Raw genomic sequence first — 11107 nt, forward strand, 5'->3', positions numbered from 1 at the left:
AGGCAGGTGGATCACTTGAGTTCAAGAGTTTGAGACCATCCTGGGCAACATGGTGAAACCATGTCTCTACAAAAGAAATACAAAAATTAGCAGGGCAAGGTGGCATGCACCTGTAGTTCCAGCTACTCGAGAGGCTGAGGGCAGGAGGGTCCCTTGAGCCTGGGAGGTGGAGGTTGAAGTGGGCTGTGATTGCACCACTGCCCTCCAGCCTCGGTGACACTGTCTCAAAAAAAAAAAAAAAGTTGTAAAAATTCAAGCGCTTTTAAAAATTACTCTTGCAAAAGCTACAAAAACTTTAAAGAGGATTGTTTATAAATGGAAAATTATCTCTTTATCAAAAAACTAGGGTTCCTTAGTGTAACAGGTGAAAGAAAGTTTTCAAAAAAGTTCATTCTTAGAAGCATAAAAAGCTAGAGTTCAATCATGCAGAGCTTAAAACAAGCAACTTCACCGATAGTGAATATTCGTACTTAGTGTTTGTTTTTACTTAGAGTGCCATAATTTTCCACTAAAATTATAGCATATTCACTCAATATGTGGATTGTGTCTACACAATTAAGTTTCTCTTTCAGTGATTAGAATTTTAGCCCTTAACCTATGCAGTCACCTGGAGGCAGTTCCTCCAGTTGCAGGATTGTGCTTATTTAAACTGATTGTCAAACTGTGGGTCATGAAGTCAGTTGAATGGGAATTGACCAGCTTTTTCTTAATGAAATAGAATTAAAACTACCACAATGGGCTGGGTGCGGTGGCTCATGCCTGTAATCCCAGCACTTTGGGAGGCCAAGGCAGGTGGATCACCTGAGATCAGGAGTTCAAGACCAGCCTGGCCAACATGGGCAAAACCCCATCTCTACTAAAAAATACAAAATTTAGCCAGGCATGGTGGCGGAAGCCTGTAATCCCAGCTACTCAGGAGGCTGAGGCAGGGAGAATTGCTTGAACCCAGAGGCGGAGGTTGCAGTGAGCCAAGATTGTGCCACTGTACTCCAGCCTGGGCAACAGAGCAAGACTCTATCTCAAAAAAATAAATAAAAATAATGCCACAATGCATTTGAGGTAACAAAGGTAAGTATTGTTTCATGGAACCTTCAGTTTCATTTCATATGTGTATGCACATATGCATGTGTATATAACATATATGTCATACTTATGTATGTGTGTATGTAAAGAAATCGATAAATGTGCGTACTGAGTCAATATAAAATATACTCATTGTAGGTCATACTAAAAAATAAATTTGAAAGTCACTGGCTTAGAAGAACTTAACACCAGACCAGGCACGGTGGCTCACACCTGTAATCCCAGCACTTTGAGAGGCTGCGGCAGGTGGATCGCTTGAGGTCAGGAGTTTGAGACCAGCCTGGGCAACATGGCAAAACTCCATCTCTACTAAAACCAAAAATTAGCTGGGCATAGTGGTGCACACCTTTAATCTGAGCCTGAGGCACACTCAGGAGGCTGAGGCTGAAGTTTTGCTTGAACCTGGTAAGCAGAGGTTGCAAATGAGCCAAGATCGCATCCAGTGCACTACAGCCTAGGCAGAGCAAGACTCTGTCTCCAAAAAAAAACAAAACAAAACAGAGAACATCAAAAGGGTTAGTAAAGGATCATCCAGTGTTAACTATCACAACTAATCTAGTTTAATAAATGAAGAAACTGACATCTATACTAAACAAATGACTTGATTAATGTCACACGGCTAGGTAGTAACAGCACCGAGACTAGGACACAAGCTTCTTGGCTCAACCTGGTAGTTTCTCTATTCCAGTCCCAGTTACATGAAACCAGCTATATTCCACCATCAACTCTCTGGCACATTAAAGTCCTCAATGCAGCCATTTTAAAATTAGCATAAATTTGTCTAGGGATAAATGGTGTATGAAATCAACTATGTTGCAGGAAATGAAAAGCTATACATTGAACTTTCCCTCTCTCCTTCAACTCTCCAGAATGTAAATTTTTTTCCCCTTTCCTTTTAGACAGGGATAGTTATATCCCTGGCTTTTGACTGAAAATTTCCCTGCCCTTTCTGGACTTAGGAATATATACCCAAATTAAAAGGTTTTAGTGTGACAAGAAAAATGTCACTTTGAAATCCAGGAACTTATTAGCATAAATTATATTCCAGCTGAATCAGCAGCCAGAAGCTCAATTTGAAAAATGTTGCACTAGTTTATATATTTTTTACCCCTCTTAAGTAGACATCAAAACACAATCATATTTCTATATTTTGGAGAAAGAAATATGTCCCAGTGCCACTGAAATTAGACTTTACCTCCCAGAAGCGGACCCCACCTACCACTGGTATTCATGATTCTTCTATTTGGTTCAGTCACCTTTTAAAAAATGTTAAATGTCAGGCCGGGTGTCGTGGCTCACACCTGTAATCCCAGCACTTTGGTAGGCCGAGGCAGGCGGATCACCTGAGGTCAGGAGTTCAAGACCAGCCTGGCTAATGTGGTGAAACCCCATCTCTACTAAAAATACAAAATTAGCCAGGTGTTGTGGCACACACCTGTAATCTCAGCTACTTGGGAGACTGAGGCAGGAGAATCGCTTGAACCCAGGAGGCAGAGGTTGCAGTGAGCCGAGATCGCACCATTTCACTCCAGCCTGGGCAACAAGAGCAAAACTCCATCTCAAAAAAAAAAAAAAAAGTTAAATGTCCACAAGGCAGAAACCTCTTTGAAGACCTAAGTGTCTGATATCCTATATATGAACCTTACGTATTCAGTGTGTAAGTGGCAATGATTTCTCCCAAATTTGACTATTGGTTTATACGTATGATTTGTGAAAATATATACTGTAGTAAAAATAGTAATAATAGCTGTTATTATAACGATCTTGGTGACATTTGTTATCCACTGAATTGCTTCACCTAAATTTCCTTCATTTACTCTCAGAATTAGAAGTAATTTGACCCTGCTGGGCGTGGTAGCTTACTCCTGTAATCCCAGCACTTTGGGAGGCTGAGGCGGGTGGATCACGAGATCAGGAGTTAGAGACCAGCCTGGCCAAGATGAAACCTCATCTCAACTAAAAATACAAAAATTAGCCAGGCAAGATGGTGGATGCCTGTAATCCCAGCTACTAGGAAGGCTGAGGCAGAAGAATTGCTTAAACCCGGGAGGCGGAGGCTGCAGTGAGCTGAGATGGCGCCACTGCACTCTATCCTGGGCGACAGAGCAAGACTCTGTCTCACAACAACATAAAAAAAAAGAAGTAATTTGACCCTTCATGTTCGGAGGCAAATAAGTTTGGTACTCCTCAAGAAACCAAAATCCCCTTCTGATGTGACTACATAAACCATGCTGCATGCACTTTGTGCATTTGATAAAAATATATAGATTACCTATTTCACAGGGTTTGCTTTTACTAGGACAAAACTTTTCCTCTTTCACTTGTCCCTTGCTGAACAAATAAATAGTTGATTTAAAGAGCCTAAACCTGGTAAGTACATGAGCTCATTTGTACCAAGAAAAATATGTGAACCTGTACAAGACTAGAACTTTATTTTATGGTATCCCATGAAATCCCTTAATAATTGTGCTTATATTGTCATGTGAAATATGTGACCTGCTTATAATTTGGAAACAATAGAGATTCCATTTTCCTTTTTTATTATAATGCACCTGGATGAAGTCAACACCTTAACACCTTCATCTCATCTCTTAAAGCTCCCGTAGCCATGTGTACCTCCTGTGGGAAGTCACTGTGATTTCCCTCCCAGAAAGGGGACAACTCTAGTTCATATTGCTTGCTCAAAGAAGCACTTGGAAGGATATGGATCTGGAGTGTTCATTTTGCCCCTAAAAGAGGAAAGAGCAGAAACCAAGTTCTCTCCGGAACATAGGCTTTTTCTGGATTGCACCAGAAGCACTATAGTATAGAGTGATTACACTCCCAGCTCTGCCACTTCCTAGCTGTGTGACTTGGAGTAACTTTTTAAAGTTCTATGTGAGACAAGCACAGTGATTGATGCCTGTAATCCCACCACTTTGGGAGGCCGAGATGGGAGGATCTCTTGAGACCAGGAGTTTGAGACCAGCCTGGGCAACACAGTTGAGACTTCATCTCTACAAAAAATTTTAAAAAATTGCCAAGCATGGTGGTGTGTGCCTGTGGTCCCAGCTACTCAGAAGGCTGAGGTGAGAGGCTTGCTTGAGCCTGGGAGGTTGAGGCTGCAGTGAGCTGTGTTTGTGCCACTGCACTCCAGCCTGGGCAATATAGTGAGACCTTATCTCAAAAAAAATAAAAAATAGTAATAAAGCTCTGGGTGCCTTAATTTCCTTTTCTGTACAATAGAAATATAATAGACTACCTCATGATGCAGCTATAAGAATGAAAAAGGTTAATATTTATAAAGTGCATTGAACAGTGCCTGGTATAGACCAACTGCAAGTAATGTTGGCTGTTTTCATTAGTACGTCAGTAAAAACAGTTCTTCTCTACTTTCTACTCAGTAAAATAAATGTTCGAAGCCTCCTGGTACTTTGCTTGTCTCTCTAGTATGTTTAAAAACGTCTTTACTAAATATGCATCTGGAAAATTTAAATAATTTAAATTACAATGATAATTATAAATTTAAATATATTATTTACATTATATGAGTATCTGGGAATCAGAAGAGAGTAACCAAAAAGCACTAAGCAGTTGAAGACATGAAATCAGTCCCATTAATAAGGAAAACACATCTCAATCTGTGCACACGCATGCACACACACATGCACACACACAAGTAAAAATCATGTGTTCACAATTCATTTTCATAAGGCCCCATTACCATGACCATTCTTCCCTCTTTCTACTGGTTTGCCCAAACCATGGCCCATCTGGAAGCAGGCATCTACATTATCTCCTCTTCTTCCCAAACTTAGATTTTACCATTTATATATTTGATCTTAGTCTATCTTCCCCTGCATTCTACCCCCAGGGACTTCTCAAAGAACAGTCTCCTACCAACACAGCTTCTGCAGGCGCTTCGAGGACTGGCACAGGGCAGAAAGCTTGCAGTCCGGAGCGCAGGGGCCCTGCTGGACCTTCAAAACCATCCTAGGGGATAGGGTCATAGATCGCTGAGCTGGGATGAGTGGAGCGTCCAAGAGTATGTTTTGTAAATGAGCACCCCATTTATTCACTTCTTTTTTTATTACTTTTTTAAAAATAGAGGTGAGGTATTGCTATGTTGCCCAGGCTGGTCATGAACTCCTGGACTCAAGCAATCCTGTCACCTCAGCCTCCTAAAAGTGCTGGGATTACAAGCAGGAGCCACCATGCCCAGCCCATTCACTTATGTTTAATACATTTAATCAGGCCGGGTACGGTGGCTCAAGCCTGTAATCCCAGCACTTTGGGAGGCCAAGACGGGCGGATCACGAGGTCAGGAGATCGAGACCATCCTGGCTAACACGGTGAAACCCCATCTCTACTAAAAAATACAAAAAACTAGCTGGGCGTGGTGGCAGGCGCCTGTAGTCCCAGCTACTTGGGAGGCTGAGGCAGGAGAATGGCGTAAACCCGGGAGACGGAAGCTTGCAGCGAGCTGAGATCCGGCCACTGCACTCCAGTCTGGGCGACAGAGCGAGACTCCATCTCAAAAAAAAAAAAAAATAAATACATTTAATCAATAAACATTTTTTGAGCTTCTACAATGTACCCGGCCTGAATACGAGGTTTCCAGAGGGGAACCAGCCAAAGGCCCTGTCCCCCACAGAGCTTCCATTCCAGAAGGGGAGAAAGTCAAAATGCAAGTCTAAAAATCTGCCCAAGGATCTTTGTTCACCACTACTACATTCTACCCAACCAAGGAATCAAACTTGCTTTCTCACTGTTAAAAGTGTTGCTTACGAATTGTTTACCACTACCCCCTCAACCCAGGTTAACAAGTTTCCCACCTGTTGAGAAGTCTGTATCTCATTCTTGGGCTATCTGGGGCCCTGCTGAATCCACAAAGGGCTTCACCGGGCCCCAAAATGGTCGTTAGACCACACTTTTATTTTGGCACATCTCTCCCCACCTTCTTTCTCACACCAACATGAGTAATTCTCGGCTTTCCTTGGCTACCTTTATCCTTCTGCTGGTCACAGCAACACTGGACTAAAAAAACATTCATGCTGTCTATCTGTGGCAAAGAAATATTCCCACCTCTCCCACTGCCACTCATAGTAACAGAGAAAGGAGGCGAGAGGTAATAAAAATGTGTCACCTGCTCTTAAGCTTGGCGCCTAACTCTCCTTAAAGCCACCACTCAAATTTCTACAGGGATATTGATCTCATTCAGGCTCTTATCCCATGCCCCTGCTTAGCTTCACTGCTAAGAAAGCAGGCCCTGCTTCCACAAAACAATGAAGGGAATCATTGCTTCTGTAGTGTTCTTGCCAAAAATATATAATCTCAATTTAGTTTTTTTGTTTGTTTGTTTTTGAGACGGAGTCTTACTCTGTCCCCCATACCGGAGTGCAATGGGGCAATCTCGTCTCACTGCAAACTCCACCTCCCAGGTTCAAGTGATTCTTGTACCTCAGCCTCCGGAGTAACTGGGAGTACAGGTGCCCACCACCATGCCCAGATATTTTTGTATTTTTTGTAGAGATGGGGTTCACCATGCTAGCCAGGCTGGTCTCGAACTCCTGACCACTCGCCTCAGCTTCCCAAAGTGCTAGGATTACAGGCATGAGCCACCACACCTGGCCTTAATTTAATTATGAGAAAACATCTCACAAATTCAAATTGAGAGACCATCTACAAAATACCTGACCAGTACTCTTCAAACATGTTAAGGTTAAGGTTATGAAAAACAAGGAAAGACAAGAGAGTGTCCTGAATTTAAGGAAACTAAAGAAACATGACAGCTATGTGCAATGTGGGATCCTGGATTCAATCCTAGGACAGAAAAAGACATTATTATTATCATTATTATTATTATTTTTAAACAAAGTCTCACTCGGTTGCCCAGGCTAGAGTGTAATGGTGTGATCTCAGCTCACTACAACCTCCGCCTCCCGGGTTCAAGCGATTCTCCTGCCTCAGCCTCCTGAGTAGCTGGGATTACAGGCATGTGCCAACACGCCCAGCTGATTTTGTATTTTTAGTAGAGACAGGGTTTCTCCATGTTGGCCAGGCTGGTCTTGAACTCCCGACCTCAGTTGATCCGCCTGCCTCAGCCTCCCAAAGTGCTGGGATTACAGGTGTGAACCACCATACCCAATGAAAAATACTATTAGAAATAGTGGTGAAATCTGAATTTAAATCTATAGTGTGGTTAATAGTATTGCACTAATGTGCCAGTTTCTTGGTTTTGATCATTATGTAAGATGTTAAGGTGAGTAAATTTGGATGAAGGGTAGATAAGAACTTTCTGAACTATTTGCAACTTTTCTGTAATTCTAAAACTAGGAATAAAAAGGAATAAAAGAGGGTTTTTGTTTTTTGTTTTTGGTTTTTTTTCTTTTTTTTTTTTTTAGTTTTTAAAGCAAGGCACTCCTTTTCCCCCTTACTCCTTGTCATTCTTTGTTAACTACTGCTTTAGGCCTCAAGACAAACAATAGATAGGACAGTGGTCTTTCTGACTTGGGTGCACCAATGATCAAAGAGACACAAGCCCTAAGGCCAAAGGCCACAGGCCTGCCACCAGCCCAGTCGTTAGGGTAGGTAGCTCTCGGCCCTGGGTCTGAGCCTTCTCCTAGTGGCTGTCTAGGTGGACTTGGGTGAGAACTGGGCAGCCCCAGGGAGCCTGAAGCTGTTTTCAGCACCTTGGGAGGCTCCTGAGAGGCCGGTGGGATTAAATTCCCCTCAAAGTCACTGGGCTCACACCCAGCTTGAAGACAGCAGGATCTAGTTGGGGATTATGTCTCCAGTCCGGGTTTCTCTCTTCAGGCAGCCACTACGGAGAAGAGGGAGTAGAGGCGAAGCCCCCTTAATACCCTTATTCTTTCCAAAGATGAGTCAGGTTTTTGTAGCTTCATTAGCATTTGCAGATAAAAATACATTTTAAGTGGCATTATGCTAAGTAATTATTCTTACAAGATGTGAAATTAAACACATTTTACTCAGCATGAAATTATTCCTGCCACGTATTTAGTTTTGTGACAGCTTGAGAGTTTGGACAGTGGGTTGCAAGAGGAGGAGAAGCAATCTATATACTTAAAAAAAAAAAAAAAAACAAAATATTTTACCAAAGGTAAGTCCTTGTAGCGAAATGATTTTGGCTGGATGGAATATTAAACCTGCTACTATAAATTTCACGCCTTGCATTCCTAAAGCAGATGCAGAGTGATGATGCCAAAAATTAATTGGAAATAATGCGACTTGCCTTGTGTACTCTATCCAGTAGAGGGCATAGCAGATAAGCATTGTGTGCGTTGGTGACTTAGCAGCAACTGATAAGGCTTGTTTGTAATTGCTTCTGTAAAGATATGTAGCAGCATGCTTGGATGCTTATTTACATTTAGGAATGTGGTTCGGAATAGGAGGTTTAGATTTATAACTTTGGTTTTTTCTGTCAATACGTGGGAGACTTTTGGTTGTTGCGAGCATTATATTTACCAATGCGCAATGTTAAATTGCTGGATTTAATTGTTACAGTACAGTGAATTATTCTATTATTTCTTACTTTTTTATCCCAAGGAAAATTCAAACTTTCCAGGCTTAAGGGCAGGATAAAATGGCTCTGAGCATGTCAACGTCTCAAGAGCACATTATTTTCTTATTGGATTGTATTAACTTTACAGATGGAAATTTGAAGGAGAATTAGAAGGCTTAGAGATGGGAAATTTGGAGAAGAAAAGAATAATGTCCTAAGATTTCTGGAGGGGCTAACTGGTAAGTCATTTTGAAAGCTGCTGATGCTAATTCTCATAGCAAAAGACATAGCAGACCCTAAAATTATCAGGAATGAGGCATGAGGCACAGAATTGCTAAGAAGGAAGTGAATCTTGTGTCACACTAAGAATTGCCAAAGGATTATTCAGGTTTTCTCTCTCTCTCTCTCTCTCTCGCTCTCTCTCTCTCTCTCTTGCTCTCTCTCCCTGTTACAATTGGCACAGATTTTTCTTATGTAAACTCCTAATAGTGCACCTGTCCACAAGCTGGGTGGAGGGCGTTTGGCAGTTCCACTTAGTTTAAAAACCAAACAGTCTCCTGCCTCAAATACACACATTTGTTCTGAAGGGACAGCGGCATGACATATGTAAACAAACATTCATCCATAGGCACTCTGATTTGCAGCTGAAGGAAAAGTTGGCGGCGGGAGTGCGGACACAACATAATAAAACCAAACAGACAACCGTGCTAAAGAAAAAGGCACCAGCCTCCCTCCCACTACTGCCCAGTTGTCAGGTGGCTGCAGGGAGCAACCACAGACTGTCCTGTCCACGCTGGAGGATCCAACCATGGGCCGGGCACCAGCCTAGTGGATCTGGAATCTTGGTGGTCACCACTCCTCCTCCTCCTAGACTCCACCTCTCATCTGGAATTCTTCCCCACAATTTTGGATGCTTCCATAGGATCTGAGGTGAGAGGAGCCCCAGTGGGAAAATGAACAAGGGTAGAAACCACAGAGCCTGCTTCTGGGTAGGGAAACAGGAATGCCCTCGGGGTGGAGCAGGAGACTTGCTTTCACTCTGTGCCCTTTTTAGCTTTGAATTTTGTACCATGAGCAAGTGTTACCCAATCTTAACATGGATAGACAGACAGGTAGTTGGTGAAAGAAAGAAAAAGAAAGCAGGAAGGAAGGAAGGAAGGGAGAAAGGGAGGGAGGGAGGGAAGGAAGGAAAGGAGAGAGGGAGGGAGGGAGGGAGGGAGAGAGGAGGGAGGGAGGGAGGGAGGGAGGGAGGGAGGGAATTAAAAAAGGGAACATTGTAGAGAAACAGGACCTTGCCTAAAGGAGTGACTAGCTAATTCTTAGACTTGTTCTCATGGTCAGCCTTTCCCTGCCATGTGAGTGACTTTCCCTCTTGTGCTTGTGATAGAGGAGTAATTGTCCTTTCCCCCAGCATATGTTCTATTGCAGATTTTGTTATCTTTTCTCCTTTGAAACTTGAGTTTGTTGTTCACATGATACTGTTTCTTTACAAATGGCCTTCTCCTGCCCACATGTGTGTATGTAGGGGTGGAGTGGGAGTCCTTACTCCTATGGGAAGGGGGAAAAAAGAGGTGGAGAATGGAGAGAGGCTATTCGTCATTAGAAAGGTTTGGCAGAAGAATTAGACCCTCGGGATTATAAATTTAGGTCTCAGTGTGAGTTCAAGTTTAATGTGAAAGTTAGGGCCCCCAGAGTTCTGCCTTTCATTCACCCCTCAAAATCCGATTGCTGTTACTGTCACAGAAAGTTGTACATGCACCCCAAGTGGCAAGAGCCATGATTTGGCTTCTACATAGCTGCAGCTATCAAGAAAAAGTCTAAATCTTGTCTTCTCAGACAGCTACTTTTCCTGTCTAAACATCTTTCCAACCAGAAGCTATATTTAATATTGCAAACAACTACTCCCATGGTATATAGGTCATGGATTTATTGCCAAGAACAGACTCCATTCCACCTAGTTTAAGCATGAAATGGCTGACAGAATTGTGAGGAGGGTGAAGAGACAGACTCTAGGTTTAACCTTCCCAAAGATGACTCTCAAAACTTCTCTGCAGAGCCTGGCCACCAATAGAACTGCGGCCTTCCGCAACCAGGAAGCTCCCTAACAAGATGGGAAGCTACTGCTTTTGTCCCCAACTCCAGAACCATGACACCCCTGCCACTCTCAGAAGCCACCGTGGTCAGGAAGTTACTGCAACTGCTATAACCAGAACCATGCCTGTGCCTACTAGAATCCACACAAATTAAATGGCCTCCCCAACACTGCCTTTCAACACACACAACACTAGTGATTAGACACAGGGAAACCAAGAAACCTGACTAGGCTTGCCCGCAAAAACAATAGAAAACGTAGGCTGTGTCTCACTGCCACCTTCTGAATCCCACATGAGTATATCTGAATGGCCGAACTATGCTCACATACAGAACCCTCACTGCAAGGGCATTTGGGAAGCACAGTTTTAATTGTCCCGCCTCTGCAGCACACAAGACATTCTAAAAGGCAGCTGCATTGGCCAGGCACGG

The sequence above is a fragment of the Chlorocebus sabaeus genome, chromosome 24, assembly GCF_047675955.1.
Source record: "Chlorocebus sabaeus isolate Y175 chromosome 24, mChlSab1.0.hap1, whole genome shotgun sequence".
NCBI lineage: Eukaryota > Metazoa > Chordata > Mammalia > Primates > Cercopithecidae > Chlorocebus > Chlorocebus sabaeus.